This window comes from Salvia miltiorrhiza, chromosome 4 (genome assembly GCF_028751815.1).
Source record: "Salvia miltiorrhiza cultivar Shanhuang (shh) chromosome 4, IMPLAD_Smil_shh, whole genome shotgun sequence".
NCBI classification, from domain to species: domain Eukaryota; kingdom Viridiplantae; phylum Streptophyta; class Magnoliopsida; order Lamiales; family Lamiaceae; genus Salvia; species Salvia miltiorrhiza.
In genome coordinates this window covers 8,476,219-8,494,006 of record NC_080390.1, presented here as the reverse complement: position 1 = coordinate 8,494,006, position 17,788 = coordinate 8,476,219, and positions in this window count along the sequence as shown.

Genomic DNA, 17,788 nt, shown 5'->3' with positions numbered 1-17,788 from the left:
TACAAGGTCAAATAAACAAATGATGCTCCTATATTTTTAAAACTTCGAAATTTGATGAGATTTTAAATTTTGATTTAAATTATTATATTATTTTTAATTAATTTAATTTAATGTAATAGAGTTTACGTTATATTAATTTCAACTATATTCGTCAATTAAATGTTCATTTTTTGCTAGAATAATAAAAATACTCTTTTATATAAGTTTTGTACAATTTTTTTATATTAACGAATAAAAATTAATTTAAGATCTCATATGCCATATAAGCATCATCTCATCTCAACTTTATAAGACCAGAGGATCATCAAGAACTCGAAAGACAATATTTAACTTTAGAACGTCAAACTTTTGAGGATTATCTCGTTTGGATCCTGAAACAATATATCTGACTTTTATGCATCAATCGTTTGAACATCACTATTTGATACTTTAAATATCAAAACTTACTAGGAGCTTGAAAGACCAGGACTGATTTGTGAGATTATACAATCTGAAGCTTATAAGATCATAACTAACTTTTAAATATCATCTTGTATGGAGCTTGAAAAATCATAACATGATTATGTGCATCATCTCATTTGGAGTTTAAAATACCATAACTAAATTCTAAACATCATCTTGTATGGAGCTTGAAAAATCATAACATAGTTATGTGCATCATCTCATTTGGAGCTTAAAATAGAATAACTGAATTTCAAGCATCATTTCGTTTGAAGTTTGAAAGAATAAAACTGGCTAGTAAGTATCATCTTGTTTGAAGTTTGAAAGACCATGACTAACTTTTGAGAATCATCTCGTCTAAGGCTTAAAAAAATTGATACGAGATTCAAATTATATTTATTTAGTATTTCAATTGGTAAATTTTCATAAAAAAAATCAATGTGGGATGAGAAGATTTAGATAAATAAGAATTAATAAATATGATTTTTTTTTTTTTGAGAAATAGGATAGATAAAAATGCAAAAATATGGTGATGCTACATAGGAGTATTCCATTTTTTAATTATATATGTGATGATATTAATATTATTATCGTCTCAAACCCATATATATATATATATATATATATATATATATATATATATATATATATATATATATGCTACATAGGAGTACCAATTAATTTCTTGAATTTATTTAAATTTACAAAATATGTATATAAATAAATAAAATATAAATCAATAATTGGTTAATAATCTCGACAAAATTTACACGAATAATCATCTCGTTAGTTACTCCAAAATATCTCTGTCCTTGAAAACTTCTGGATTGAATGCAATATGTAGTATGCAATATACTCCCTCTATCCCATGAAGCAAGATCAAGTTCTTTTCGGCACATGAATTAAGAAATCGGTATTTTGTGTGTTAAGTGATAACTAATTTCTTAGCAACAAATACCGCAACTAACACGGTGCAATTGTAGCAAATAATCAGTAACCGAGTATCGTATCCACAGGGACTGACACAACGAAATAACTCTAGCTATCTCCTAAACAGACTATAACAGTAGACAGGCAACAAAAAGTAGGAAGGTTTGATTAGCACTAAATTCAGATAACAACAAATAAAATAAGGTAAAAACTCAAATAATAAAAGACTCTGACCCTAGGGATGTACTTTTACTAATTAATTATATGCATTTAATCTATTGATTCAATTACCAATTTAATCCAACCCTGATGAGAGATCACATAACTATTCACAAGCTTCTCTAACGAACACCTATGAAAGTAGATTAATTTACCCCCTTCACATTCAAGGCTCCAAGGAATAAATTAACTCTCAAGCGTACACAAAGAATAGCTCCCTATAGTTTCACCTATCTCATTCAAGTGTCAAGGCTACTACCATAACATGCATTCCTGAATCGGCTGAACAATTATCGCATTCAAGACTCAAACTGAACAGCTAGACATGTAAATTATTGGCCAAATAATTCACAAGAAATTAAGCACCAGGAATCATGAATCACAAGTTGGAGGGCAAATTGATATCAATAAATCATACACACATAATTAATCAGCTATGTACAAACCCCTAGGTTCAGATTAAAGAACTAACCAAACATACTAAAATAAATCATAAACATAATTAAAAAGAACACAATTGAAAGAACTGAATTAAATAAAACTCTGAATAAAACAATTGTAGCGGCTTGAATCTTTAATCTTGTGGAAATCCAATCCAAGCTGTAAAAACTGGAAAGCAATAATAATCTAAAGCTATGAAACTGAGAAAATAAAGTTCTGGACTGAAAAAGGAACCCTAGATAGGTCAAAAGAAAACCTATTTAAAGTATCAGGGTAAAATACAGTGTTTGGAACCCAGAAGAACTCTAAAAATCGGAAAATCTCGCAAACCCGCCAAATTCGGCGGTCAAACTCGGCGGTCGCCGAGTTGACCGCCGTTTTTGTGCTAAAAATTGACCAAATTCGGCGCCCGCCGAATTTAACACTCACAGTGCAAATCGGAAATAGAAATTTCGGCGACCAACTCGGCGGTCGCCGTTTAGGTCGCCGAATGTCTTCTTTAAAATGCCCATTTTCGGCGGTCGCCGTTTAGGTCGCCGAATTTTGACTGCTGCGCGCGACGTTTTTGTTTCGGCCATAACTTTATCGTCCGAACTCCGATTTATAATCCGTTTGCGCTCACGAACTCTTATCAAGACGATCTACAACTTCTATTTCAGAACATTGTTCCAAATTCGAACTCAATAAATCTGAAAATTCCTTCAAAGTTCGAGTAAGAATCATGTTTCACAAGATAAAGCAAATTAAGCACAAAACAATCATCCAACACTCAATTTCCTATAAAATTATCATCATATGAACAATAAAAACCATGAATTATTAATTTTGTATCAATTGCACCACTCGTCTATTTTTTTGGCTCTGAAAATTTGACGTGGCTCGCCGGATGCTATGATTATTCAAAATGAATCCTTTTTTAACATGCTTTATACTCCATAAAACAACATTATTATATGCTTTATTAATTGAAAATTTAAAGAGTGAAAAATGGATGAAGGGTACAATTAATACAAAATCGATAGTTTAAGTCTTAAAAAATATTTTTCAATAGTTTAAGATATAATGATTATATCTTGGGATTATGGAAGGGAGTGACGCCATTTATGGAAGGGTATATATATATATATATATGGGGCCGCTCCAATGAGACCCTTTAGTTTTAGTGAGATCTAGGGCACGATCTGGTGCGTTTATTTTATCAATCATATGGCTGATATTGTATCTGGAGGGAGATTTTTTTTTCGCATGGTTCGAATCTTGGAGGGAGCAGAATATTTTAAATTTTGTTATTCATTAGTATAAACTGCATTGTTCATCAGTATATATGTCTTATTCATTGTCTTCATATTACACGAAAAATAGGGGGTCTCACTGGAGCGCGTCCCTATATATATGAGACCCCTTATTTTTAGTGAGATCTTAAACACGATCTCATGCGTTTATTTTATCAATCATATGGCTGATATTGTACCTAGAGGACGAATTTTTTTCTCAGGGTTCGAATCCTTGAGGGAGCGAAATATTTTAAATTTCGTTATTCATCAGTATATATTGCATTGTTCATCAGTACATATTGCCTTGTTCATCAGTATATATTGCCTTGTTAATCAGGATATATGTCTTATTCATTGAAAAATAAGGGTCTCAATATCTCACGAAAAATAAGGGTCTCATTGGAGCGCACACACACATATATATATATATATATATATATATATATATATATATATATATATATAGGGGGCGGTTATTCAATAAACCACCCTTATTTTAAGAATTACGAACCAGCAAAAATGCATGAATTTTATGTATAACACGCATGGATAAACTGTATAAAGGCATGAATTGCGAAAAATAATTTTTTGCTACCTTTGGGATTCGAACTCAGGACCATGAATTTATCCAACAAGGTGATGAATCAACCGTAGATCTTGATGATCTAAAGGCTGAAAATTGTTCCTAATTTATATTTTAAGAAGCGTTCTTATTTTAGCATTCCCCTATATATATATTTGTTGGAGAAAGGTTGGGAATTAGGAATGTGGGAGCAAGAGTTATTAGGTAACCATTTGACTGAGCAAAAGTTGTTATGGTCCTTATGGAGTTCAATTTAATATTAATTTAGAAGCTTGGAACTTGTATTGAATTTTGTTATAGTCAAGTTTCATTCACATCTAATGTTTTTGGTAATTAATTTTTCCAATTCTTTACATCCACAAACTATAACTAATTTGCTCAGAAGAAGGTTGAGAAAAATTCATTCGAATTAAGCTTCAAAAAATATTAAGGTCGTGTTTGGTGCTATTGATTACGCCGGATTAGTGAAGGTATCCTGCGTATCACTTGTGTTTGGTATCCATTGCGCGCATTACGTGTAGCCCAAGAAAATGCAGCGGCCCGGAGAAAAACCAATGTTCACTCTGTAATACACATCCGCCCCTCCCCCCCCTTCTTGGATACCCTTGTTGCCATTTGTTAGGTCCGGAGGGTCTCGAATAGGTGTATGGGGGAGGAGATACACCTATAGGCTATTTTTGAAATCAGATGGATCTCAATACAGAGATCAAAACGAAACTTTAATCTCAAACACACACACCTGTTTATTGTAAAGAGATTTGACCAAAACAGGGTTGACGTCTGATACTGAAAGACTCTTCAGTAAGGAGTTATCAGTTAAGTTACAAGAACTTAACTGATGCACGTAAGGCTTCAGTCGGGTTTGATAAAAACAGAGATGTTATAAATCTTCCTGACTATCAGATGATAGATCAGTCAGACTAATAACATACGCAGCGGAAATACTTTTGTTTCGCAATAGCCTTTGTTGAGCACGTTGTTAGTCTTAAGTTTCTCTTTACAATTAATCAGTATTCAGTTTATCAAAGGTAAGAACACAAGTAGGAAAGTAAAACTGAAAGCTGCAAATAACACAGAGATTTTTACGTGGTTCGGAAAACACTTCCTACATCCACGGTCGGTTGATCAGACCAACAACTTCACTCTGCAAGTGCTTACGGGTGCACTGCAAACCGCTGCTAGTGCTTACGGGTGCACTGCAAACCGATGCTAGTGCTTACGGGTGCACAGCAAACCGAACTGTGTGCACAACTGAATCTATGTGCTTGCGGGTGCACACAACCGAATCAACTGAAGATCCAATCTTCAGTTCAACACACCTTGTTGGATTTCTCACTCCTAGCACAAACTGGCACTAGGATCTCATGGAGACAGAGTACCTTCCTGAACTCCTTTGCAACTCAAACACTTGATTCTATCGATCGAATGGAGGTTTGAAATCTTGCCAACTAAACTTCAAAGAACAAGTTCATTGGAGTTAGTTTTGACCTAGGCTCTTGGTAAACAGAGGTTTGCCTAAGGTCTAAGAGAAATGTAATCAGCAGTGACTGATTTTTGGCTTTGAGATTCTCTTCTTCGATTCAAGCTTTGGGAATTTGAGCTTTCGGCTGAGACGCAATTTTGGCAGAGCTTCAGCTTATGTTGTTGAATCGGTGAAGATTGAAGTGATCCTCGAGCGCTATTTATTGGAAAGGTCTTGAATAGATCCGTTGGCGGAGAAGGTCTTCAAGATTTCTTCCGTTAGAGAGCAATTTGAATTTGGGTTGAGGCTTCAATCTTCGAGGTTCCTTGTTTGGTGAGAACGACTATGTTGAAGAGCAGGAGATGCGACATCTCTGATAAAGTAGTCACCAAATAGAAATGACCTCTGCAGAGAAAGGATGATCCTGAGATCTCTGCATTTAATGCGACTGTACTTTTGGAGTACATGGCTTCCTTTGAACGTTGGAGATTCAGTCCGAGGAAGAATGTTTAACTGATACTTGACTTTAGTATCAGTCCGCTGATTCCACGTGGCACGCATTAAGTACTTAGTTTCAGACTGATTCTTCGACTGATACTTCAGTCGGAAACTTCAGTCTTCAGTCCTCCGTCCTTCAGTCTTCAGTCTTCAGGACAACAACTAAACTAGAAAAGAACTTTAACACTTGAGTTCGAACAGTTCTAATCTATTACAAACAAAGCCTATGGATTTTGGTATCATCAAAACAAGGATTTGAATATTCCATTAAGTTCCCAACACCATTAATCAATGGAAAACAATTGCCCTATTTGCCCTTTCTCGTTTCTTGAGATTGAAAATTCATGAAAATAGATTTTGCCCCGCTCATTTCTACCCTACGCTTTCTGCTGAGGCTCTGTTCCATTCCGGCGATTCGTGGCTCTGACACTAGGGCTGCATACAGTAATGAACTATATTTTGCGATCTTTTTTTTTTATCAGAAAAAATAGATGTATAACCAAAAGAGCTTGGCACCAGAAGTACCAAAGGCCCAAGCACAGCGTACAAGCCAAGGAGAAAGAAAGTCTCCCTCCCGACTAAGGACAACGAGAAAAAGGATTTCAAATCCAAAGAACTTGCAACCTCAAAACATTTTCTTCAAAACAACAAGATTGGACTCACCTCCTATATTTTGCGATCTATTGAAGTGTATTATTTTTTTTACCTTCATCTATGTCTTTGATTCGTATATGAGCTACTGCTATACAAGGTTCGATTTTCGCTATTAGGGTTTACTCAGAATATTTGGGGTGATTCGTTTCTGGATCTACAAAATTCTCGTAGCTCAGTTCTTTGTAATGTACTCCCTCCGTCCCGCGAGTCTTGACACGTTTGGGTTCGGCACGGGAATTAAGGAGTTGTAGATTAGTGTTTTAAGTGTGTAATTAATAAAGTATAAAATTGATAAAGTAGGAGAGAGAAGGTAATAAAAGTGATAAAGTAGGAGAGAGAATATAATAAGGGTGATAAAGTAGGAGAGAGAAGGTAATAATTATTACCCAAAAAGGAAACGTGTCAAGATTCGTGGGACGGCCCAAAAAGGAAAACGTGTCAAGATTCGTGGGACGGAGGGAGTAGTTTGATTTGTGATTAGTCAAAAAAATTCTGCCCTCTTTTCACATTTGATGTGATATTTATTTAATTTTTTGGTGTGTGGTTTTTACACTTCATAGATACAGATTTCAGAGAAACTGGTTTCACCCATTCGACGATAAATTGCTTGTGATTTCAATTCGCTGTGCTAAATTCCGTATGATAAAAATTTTATGTGCTATATTCCTCGTGCTTTAAAAATGTTATTTTGTGATGAAATTACTATTTTTGCTTGATAATCTTTTGAGCATCAATTTTTTGTCAATTGCTTTGATAATTCCCTGTTTTGATTGATGTATATTCAATGGGGATTATGAGTTTATGACGAGCAGCTTCACCATATAAAACGCAGCAAATGATTAATCACCAGATTAAGGCAAGCTCCCATTCTTTTATATTAGTTAAAATCAACGCAGATGGACTCACCATGTTCCAGTAGCAGATTGTTGGGTCCTTTGAGGGTTGAAAGGACAGGTGTATGGGGGGGGAATACACCTGTCGGCTATTTTCGAAAACAAGGTTACTTAAAATCAACACCTTTGTTCTGAAAGACAGTTTGACTGATTTGAAAATGCACGCTTCAGATAACAAGGGGTGGTGACTGATACTGAAACGAAGGTTCAGCGGGTGACTTCAGTTAATTGATCTGGTTAATTAACTTCAGTCCAAGTAAGGCTTCAGTCGTAAGTAAAACAGAGTAGAATTACTTGTTTAACTGACTATCAAAAGATTGATTAGTTAAACCTATAACTCTAGCAGCAGAATATTAAACTTAGTGAAATAGCCTTGAAAGATTTTCTTCACAGAGAATCCCTTAGTTACTCTTTTCAGTTAATCGGTATTAGAGAAACAGAGTTATGCTCAAGTACTGAATATAAAGCAAGTAAGAACACAAGGAATTTTTACGTGGTTCGGAAAATAGCGTTCCTACATCCACGGCCAGATAATTAGTCTGACAATCACTCGCTAGTGCTTACGGGTGCATAGCAAATCTAACAACGATGCTTACGGGTGCAACACAAACCTATCTGCAATGCTTACGGGTGCAAAGCAACCTATACTGAAAGGAAACTCCTTACAACAACCAACTCATAGAGTTAAATTTACACACTTAGCTTGCGGGTGCTAAGGAACCTAACTGTTTAGTTTATTGGTTCTAAACAACCACTGAGCTTGGTCTAAGTCTCAAGCTCGATTACAAACACTCTTCTCGCTCATTTGAAAAGGGGTATTGTAATATACCAACTAGGATTACTGAGTACATAATCTCAAGTAATCAGTAACTAGGCTAATGATTTATCTAAGTGTCCTAGTTACAGCAAAAGAGTTTAGGTAATCAGTAAAACTGATTTCACAACATTTAGATCCTCTCTTCATCGATTCAATGCTTAAGGAATTTTAAGCTCTATTTGATATTCTGATGTAGCTTCGGCATTGAGGATTGAATCAGAATCTTCTCTTTTCTCCCCTCCTTTTTCTTGAGAGTTCTTCTAAGCTATTTATAGACATCTCTGAGGATAGATCTGTTGGTGGAGATCTTCTTCTTCAAATCCTACCGTTGGAAGATAACGTCTCTTTTCTGGCTCAGGTACAAGGACGTCTTCTTGTAAAGTCAATGCTTCTGACTTCTTTATTATCTGCGGCGTGTCTTGGAAGTTATTCATGTGTCCTTTATTTCTTCAGTCATTCTTGATGCATTCTCTTTCAGTTAGGAGCTTTCAGTTGAGTCTGCATCTCTGGGTGTGTTCTGGACTTGTGTGTATCATTTAGTTGAGCAAGTCTTTAGTCGAGCTGACATCTTTAGTTATCTTGTATTCACTCCATCCTAGCTATCCAAGAAACTCAAACCACCATTAGCTAGAATATGCCTTTCAGTGGTTTTGGTATCATCAAAACATAGGATTGGATATTATTTTATTTTCCAACGCAGGTAGTTGTCCGATGTGTCATGACAGATGGGCCTCAACCACACATATGTTGTTCTTCTATCCAATCATTAGAAACATATGGATGACTTCAAGATTTTGGAGCATTTTGAAGCATGGCCAAGCGGCTGACATGGTTGTCATTGTCGAGAGGATCTGAGGGGAAATGGAAAAATAAGACTATGAAAATGGCTTATTTTGATTTGGCATATCTAGTCTTTCATCTGCAAGATGACCCACAATGAGGGATATGGCGTATTATGTCCATCAGAGGAGACCAGCCATGGCTTGCGAGAGATGTTCATGACAGCGTGGGACACCACGATCATGAATAGGTCATTGGGCATGGAGTGCAGCGAGGGAAAATGGCGACGGCCAAAACAAGGGAGGTTTAGAGTGGATGTGGATGCAGCATTTAACCAACAGACTAGAATATTTGGCGTTGGCATCTTAGTTCGAAATGAAGATGGGCGACTGGTGTTTGCAAAGGCGATGAAGACGGCGCTATCAACGAATGCTCTCATAGCAGAAATCATGGTTGTGGTCCATAGGATTGTGTTTTATGTGGAGAAACATATATCTCCGATTGAAGTTTATACTGACTCATTTGTTGTTGCGCGAACCATAGCGCGCTCGGAAAAAGAAGATGAGCTCTTGCTTGAGGAAGTGTTCGACACCCTTACAGCTGTGAGAGATTTCCTGCTTTTGGGGGTGTTCCATATGTACCGGATGTTGGGAAATATACACAAATAATTCCACCCATTATCAAATCGAAAGCAATATCAAAGATATAAATTATCTAAGAAGGGAAAAATAATGACACCGATATTTAACGTGGTTCGGCCAAACTGCCTACGTCCACGGACCCACCCCAATATATTAGAGAATCTCACAAAATGAGGAGTACAATAATACCACACTGTATTTTGTATCTGCCTACGCAGAGGCTATCTCTCAACTCACTTTTATCACTCGTGTATAACTTCCACACTGAAGTTTTCTCTCACAAGATTTTCTCTCTATCTCTCTATCTCTCTAGCTATCTGCTTTGATAGTTGTGTTTGGTGTGTCTTTGCAATGTTGAGGAAGAAGGTATTTATAGGCAAATTCATGGTGGTAGGTGGCACTCATGGTGGTAGGTGGCAAATGGTGGAGGTGGTAGGTAGCTACCTACCTCCATTTTTTACTAACAATCTCCCACTTGAAGACTGATTTCAATCTGTCTTCACACCTTGATCAACGCAGCAGCCTTTCTGTCTTTGTTATTCTAGCAAACCAATTGAAGCTGAGCACAACTTCAATTTATCAATGGTTACTGCCTTTGTAAACATATCGGCTGAGTTCTTGCTTCCCTGGATCTTCTCAAGTTGTAAGATCTTCATCTCCAGCAGGTGACGGATGTAGTGATACTTCAACTCAATGTGCTTTGTCCTTGAGTGAAATGCTGGATTCTTAGCCAAGAAAATAGCACTTTGACTGTCACTAAAGAGTGTACTATTCTCATGCTTCTTCCCAAGTTCTCCCAAGAAATTCTGCAACCATACCATCTCCTTGCTTGCTTCCGTCACGGCTACATACTCAGCTTCCGTAGTAGACAACGTGACAATCTTCTGCAACTTAGAAGACCAAGAAATAGCAGTACCACCAAAAGTAAATACATACCCGGTTGTACTCTTTCGACCTTCCAGGTCATTTGATGCCAAATCTGCATCAACATAGCCAACCAACTTGGCACTCTTGCCATCAAAACATAAAGCCTTGTCCGTGGTACCTCTTAAGTAAAGAAAAATCCACTTGACTGCTTCCCAATGTTGCTTGCCCGGATCACCCATGAATCGGCTTACTACTCCCACTGCATGTGCAATATCTGGCCTTGTACACACCATGGCGTACATAATGCTGCCTATTGCCGATGCATAAGGAACTTTTATCATCTCGGCACGTTCCTCCTTTGTACATGGCGACTCCTTCTTCGACAGCTTGAAGTGACAACCCAACGGGATGTTCACCGGCTTCGAATTCTGCATGTTAAATCTTTTCAATACCTTCTCAATGTAGTTGGCTTGTGAAAGATACAACTTTCCTGCCGCCTTGTCTCTTTTGATCCTCATGCCAAGAATCTGATTGGCCTCTCCAAGATCTTTCATGGAGAATCGTTCAGACAATTGCTTCTTCAACTTATCCATTTCCTTTGCATCAACTCCTGCGATCAACATATCGTCAACGTATAGCAAAAGGATAAGATAACTTTTGTCGAACCTCTTGTAGTAGCAACAATGATCAGCGTGGCATCTCGCGTAGCCAATCTCCAACATAAAACTGTCAAACTTCTTATACCACTGCTTCGGAGCTTGCTTCAGGCCATACAAGCTCTTTTTCAACTTGCACACAAGATTTTCTTTTCCTTTCACCACGAATCCCTCGGGCTGTGTCATGTACAAGTTTTCCTCCAAATCACCATGAAGGAACGCTGTCTTTACATCCATCTGATGTAACAACAAGTTTTCTGCAACTACCATGCTCAACACTAAACGAATAGTGGTCAGTTTCACAACAGGAGTAAAAATATCGGTATAATCAATACCGTATCGTTGCTCAAACCCTTTGACAACCAGCCTTGCCTTGTAGCGTTTGCTACCATCAGCTTCAATCTTGATTCGATAGATCCACTTGCAATGCAATGCCTTCTTCCCCTTCGGGAGCTCTACAAGTTCCCAAGTGCCGTTTAGGATAAGAGATGCAATCTCATCATCCATAGCAACTCTCCACATCCGCTTATTACTACCAGTATCTGCCTCTGCATAGCATTCAGGCTCACCACCATCAGTAAGTAGTAAATAAAAGTTAGAGGGCGAGTACCTATCAGGTGCACGTCGCTCTCTAACCGGTCTTGGCAGCGGATTGCTTGGTGGTGGGGTTCTTGGCTCCTCATCTGGAACCTCTTCAAAATTCTGGCTCTCCTTGCTCCCACTCGAGTTTGAGATGTCTAACTCGACTACTTGGGAATCAGAATTGCCAGGGCTAGATGCTTTCACTCTTTCCTTGTACAACACCTGTTCATTGAAAAACACATCTCTACTTCGAATAACCTTTCGGTTCTGCTCATCCCAGAGCCTATAACCGAACTCGTCTCCACCATAACCAATGAACGTACACTTAAGAGTTTTAGCATCTAACTTGCTTCTATTAACATGATCAATATGAGCATAAGCAACACATCCAAAGATGCGTAGAAAAGATAGGTTTACCTCTTTTCCTGTCCATTCTTCCTCAGGTATCCGAAACTCCAATGGAACTGATGGACCTCTATTGATTAGGTATGCAGCTGTGTTAACTGCATCTGCCCAAAACATCTTAGGCAACCCACTTTTCAGCCTCATGCATCTTGCTCGCTCATTTAGTGTTCTGTTCATCCGTTCTGCTACACCATTCTGCTGGGGAGTTCCTCTCACGGTTTTCTCCATGCGAATCCCATTCTCAGCACAGTAGTCTTTGAACTCCTTAAGTTCATATTCTCCTCCATTGTCGGATCGTAGACACTTTACTTTCAGCCCTGTTTCTGTCACGACCGGCCTTAACTAAGGATAGCTAATCCGGGAAATCGTGACTAGGGAAGGGATTTAAGAAGCGGGGTTAGAAAGGGGCACATTTGACTCATTTACAACTCGATTATAGACATTTATATCTAGCATTAATTCTTGAAATAAAATTTAAGACATTGAAAGATTGACGCATATAGTTAAAAAGGATACTCGATGAACCCGAGTAAGCGTTAAATATTTCTTGAAGAGTAATTGACATAATTATAGACTTGACTAAAACATAACCAGTGTTTGCAGCGGAAGGCAAGACTGAGATACATGTATGCAGACACATATCCTTTCTGAGCCTATTCTAAGTTCGACAAAAGCTCCACTCAGCAACACTTCATCGTTCATCACAGCTCAACCTGCACATTCATAAACATATGCAGGGCTAAGTACAAAAGTACTTAGTGGGCAGTTGCCAAAAACTAAATTATAAGCTTAACATTTTATCATCAAACCACAGCATCATATAAGCGACATGAATCTTCTTTCAAGTTCTTTGCATACTATCATTTTCAAATTCATAAATAGCGTAAGTGCATTCCTCATCATCAAAAGTCCTATTAAGAAGCATCGTGTCGTGAGGAAGGCCTTCCTCAACGAGCACAGGCATCGCACCGTGAGGGAGGCCTCCCTCAGCGGACACGGCATCGTACTATTGAGGGAGGCCTCCCCCAACAGACGCTAGCATCGTACCGTTGAGGGAGGCCTCCCTCAACGGACGTTTGACCGGCCAACCCTCTCGATGACTCACGGTCGCGTTGCATATATATATATATATATATATATATATATATATATATGCTTGGCAAGATAGCTATTTGCTCAGAAATCAAATTCGTTAACATCATCACATAAGCATTTGATAATAAGCATAAAGCATTAAAGCGTAACTCACATAGGCGTTAAATAATAAGCGTAAAGCATTAAAACGTAACAAAGCGTGAACCACATAGGCGCATAACAAAGCGTAACTCCCTTAAGCGTAAATCACTTAAAAGCGTAACAAAGCATAAATAATAAATTATAAAAATTTAAGTCGTAATTAAGCGTAAATAGCATAGCGTAAATTATTAAAGCGTGACAAGCGTAGGTAATAAAGAGAAATAAAGTTTTAACTCATTTAAGCATAATAAAGCATAACTCATTTAAAAATCAAATTTTGCATTTTAAAGCATGAAAGTTGCATAGTTCTTCAATAGCATTTTTATTTTACGCATAAGAAATGCCCACCTGATAGCAAAGCTTTTCTAAAGTACTGTGACTCCTTGAGTAGTCCTTACTCTCGCGCTTGACCTTAGTAATGAGAATATAAAATAAGACATTGCTCGAGAAAAATTCTCAATTTAATGAGAATGCGTAATTTAACTATGCATAACTCTCTTATTCAGGAATTATATTTCTAAAATAATAATCCAAGAATTTCTATTAATAACCTGCACTATAGGATCAATAAACTCGGCTTATGAGATCAGATTAATAATCTTAATTAATTCACTCATCTTTGGGTATGCTAACCCACTTACTAATTAATAATCATCATTCTAAATTAATCCGTAATTAGAACTAGCTAAATCCAATTAATAGATTAATCTAGACTAGTCTTTAATTGGGCTAAATAATAAGGCAGCCTAATGATTAATTGGGAGCAATATAAGGCAACCCAATAAAAGAAATTGGACCAAATAAAAAAAAAACATCGCAATTCATTCTTCTTAAAATATGTCTGGGCTCTCATTCAGAAAAGGAATCAGCCTACTCCGATTAACTCTGGTCCAGCTGCTTAGCCTCGTAATAAAATCGGCCCAAGAAATAGCCCCTCTCCTCTCTCAATTATCGGTTTTCTCCCCTTTTTTTTTATTAAAGCAGAATACTCTCTCTCTCTCTTAATTATCAACCGAGAGCTCCTTCTCCCAGAATCAGTCGAGCTCCTTCTCTGCTCTGACCGGCGTCGGCTGCCGCCGTGCCTAGGTCCGGCGTGGCCGCACCTGCCTCTTCCTCCTTATCCTCTTTCTCTCTCTAATCCCTCCTAAATCAGACTCTCCCTTCGATTCTCTCTCTCTCGATCTGTATCCAGCCGAAGAATCTGCCGCCGCTGCAACTGGATTTCGGCGAGCACCGTCGACTGGGAGCCATCGCCGCCGTCTGGAGCGGCTGCTGCTTCTCCTGGAGTCGCCGCCGACTGCTGCTGTTCCCCGAAGTCGCGGCCTTCTGCTGTCAAAATTCTGCAGTCGTCGCAGCGAGACCGGTGAGCAGCACCATCATCCTCGCGTCCCTCTGACGCCGGCGTAGTTCTGCAATTCAGTAGGAGCTTAGCCGTCGTCCACTAGAGTTCTTCCTCGTTCTGAATTTGCTGAAGGAAACGAAGAGGAGCCCAAATTCTTCTCTCTCGATTTGGGTCTCGATCCGCCGCTGCCTCTACTCCGGTGGGTCACCGTTCGTTTTCCTCCATCTCTAGTCGTCTCTCTCACTCTCGACTTAACAGATCGTGGAGCACCAAGGCAAGCTTCTCGCCTGAAACTGCTGCCGCCGTGGTTCTATAAATCCGGCGACTTACAGTCGTTGTATGTCACCCCAGCCCCATTTCTGGAATCACCGCCGTCGCGGCCCTTCTCCGGCGCGATGGATCGCCGCCGTCATTTCCTCGGCTCGACTGAACAGGTACATCGGTACATCGATCTAGTCCCACTTCCTTTTCCTTCTACTCAAGTTAACTTCTCAAATTTACGTGAAGTCTTGGTTCTATATACTATATATGCAAGGGATTAATGGCGTTGTGGGGTTGCTACTGTGTTAGCATTTAATTTCTAGAGTCCAGTGGGAATCATAAACGCATACGACATTCTACATAACATGGATAAATCTGTATTACTGAAACTTGACTTTGCTAAGTCCATTATGCATATATATCTTAATTCTTTATTCTGACTTTCTAAAACATAAGCATACTTGTTGGTGTGAATCATGTAGCATGAACTAGAGTAAAATGAGATTAGCAATCACCTTGTGTGTTTTGTGCTTGGTTGGCTGCTGTGCTAATGAATTCAGGAGTGAATAAACTGAAACATAATTGTGGATTTTGCTTAATCATTACAGGCTGAACTCAAGAAGAAAATGGAGAAGTTTAAGTTGAGCTTACCTCTTAGGGTCCAGATTGCAGCCGAAATAAACTCTCTATGATTTTTGGTGCATAAAGGAAGGAGGGGGAATCGTAGTTGGTGATTTTCAGGCTACTATGAAGCTCTCAATTTATAGGCAGAGATCAAGAGGTGTGAGCCCGCAAAACTTGAAAAACTATTTACAGCAAAAGTGGAAATTTTGCTGCAACTTTTGACAAAAATGAAAGTGGCTGCCATATTTTTTTGACTAATAGTGGAATTCCATGTGAGACTTTGAAAAGTGGAGTACTCATCATAGGGTGCGTCTGAAAGATCTCCTAGTTGTATCTTAGCATGGCTTCAAATATTAAATTGTGACTTTTGCAGGGAAAAGAGTATGGCCTTAGCAGAGTTAAAGAAAAGGGGCTGCTATGCGTGTACTATCCATATTTTATTTCTTGATTTTGTATACTCTATTGATAGTGTAGGAGCGTAGGGAGTGTGAAAGTTAAAATGATGATTGTAAGTAAATAGAATTGAGGTGACTAATAAAAATCTCTTGCCTTGATTAAATAATCAAGTATTTGTAAAATTAATATTGGGTTCTACTAAATAACGACGCTTTGTTATAACTCTCTACGAATTAAATATCTAATTTAACTCGTTCTTAAATTCGGAATTAGATCACTGACTTCCAAGTAAATAATAGAAATAATATTTCTATCGCATATAAATTAATAACTTGACTTTGCTAAGTCAGTTATTAAACTGGATGATAAATTATTGAATGCTTCAATAATTCAATTGCGATCATATCACGCAATGGCATCAAATTCAGATTTCTGAGCTGAATTAGTTGATAACTAAACACTGGATTTACCATAACTGAAGATGCAATATAACAATTATTGCAATCACTGATCTTAATAAAAAAATAAATAAATAAAAGAGCGGGCTACTACATACTACCTCCCTTAACAAAAATTTCGTCCCGAAATTTGCATACTCCGAGATGTTTAAGGTAACTAATTTGTCCCTTATCTTCTACACTTCTTGATCGCAAATTATTTCAAGTATCTCGGTATAAAATATGATGTTTCCAATCACGAGCTTATAAAAATTCTATACATATCACTTGTCTTACTGCCATCACTTCAGTCACCAAAAGATATAGTTGAATTTCTTCTACGTTTTCTTCTATGTTCTGTCGTAGAGGTGATCACCTAACTTAATAGCTCTATGTTCATGGGAATTCATACCATAGTCATACTTAATCGTGCTTGCGTCGGTCATTTCACTCAATAACAATATAACTTAACTATTGACTGATACACACTTTGATGTCGCGTTAATTCCCACTTTTCGATCATGCCAAATGCTATAAAAGATTTCAAACATCAATTCAAAACTTGGAAGAGCTTACCATTCTGCTTCGTTGAGTGTGATGCGATGAAGTGTTGAGCTTTGTCGATTGAACTCTAGACACTCTATTGATCCAGTCTAGGCTTGACTAAAATAAATTCTTAGGCTCAGAGCAAATGAACTGCTCTGATACCATTCTGTCACGACCGGCCTTAACTAAGGATAGCTAATCCGGGAAATCGTGACTAGGGAAGGGATTTAAGAAGCGGGGTTAGAAAGGGGCACATTTGACTCATTTACAACTCGATTATAGACAATTATATCTAGCATTAATTCTTGAAATAAAATTTAAGACATTGAAAGATTGACGCATATAGTTAAAAAGGATACTCGATGAACCCGAGTAAGCGTTAAATATTTCTTGAAGAGTAATTGACATAATTATAGACTTGACTAAAACATAATCAGTGTTTGCAGCGGAAGGCAAGACTGAGATACATGTATGCAGACACATATCCTTTCTGAGCCTATTCTAAGTTCGACAAAAGCTCCACTCAGCAACACTTCATCGTTCATCACAGCTCAACCTGCACATTCATAAACATATGCAGGGCTAAGTACAAAAGTACTTAGTGGGCAGTTGCCAAAAACTAAATTATAAGCTTAACATTTTATCATCAAACCACAGCATCATATAAGCGACATGAATCTTCTTTCAAGTTCTTTGCATACTATCATTTTCAAATTCATAAATAGCGTAAGTGCATTCCTCATCATCAAAAGTCCTATTAAGAAGCATCGTGTCGTGAGGAAGGCCTTCCTCAACGAGCACAG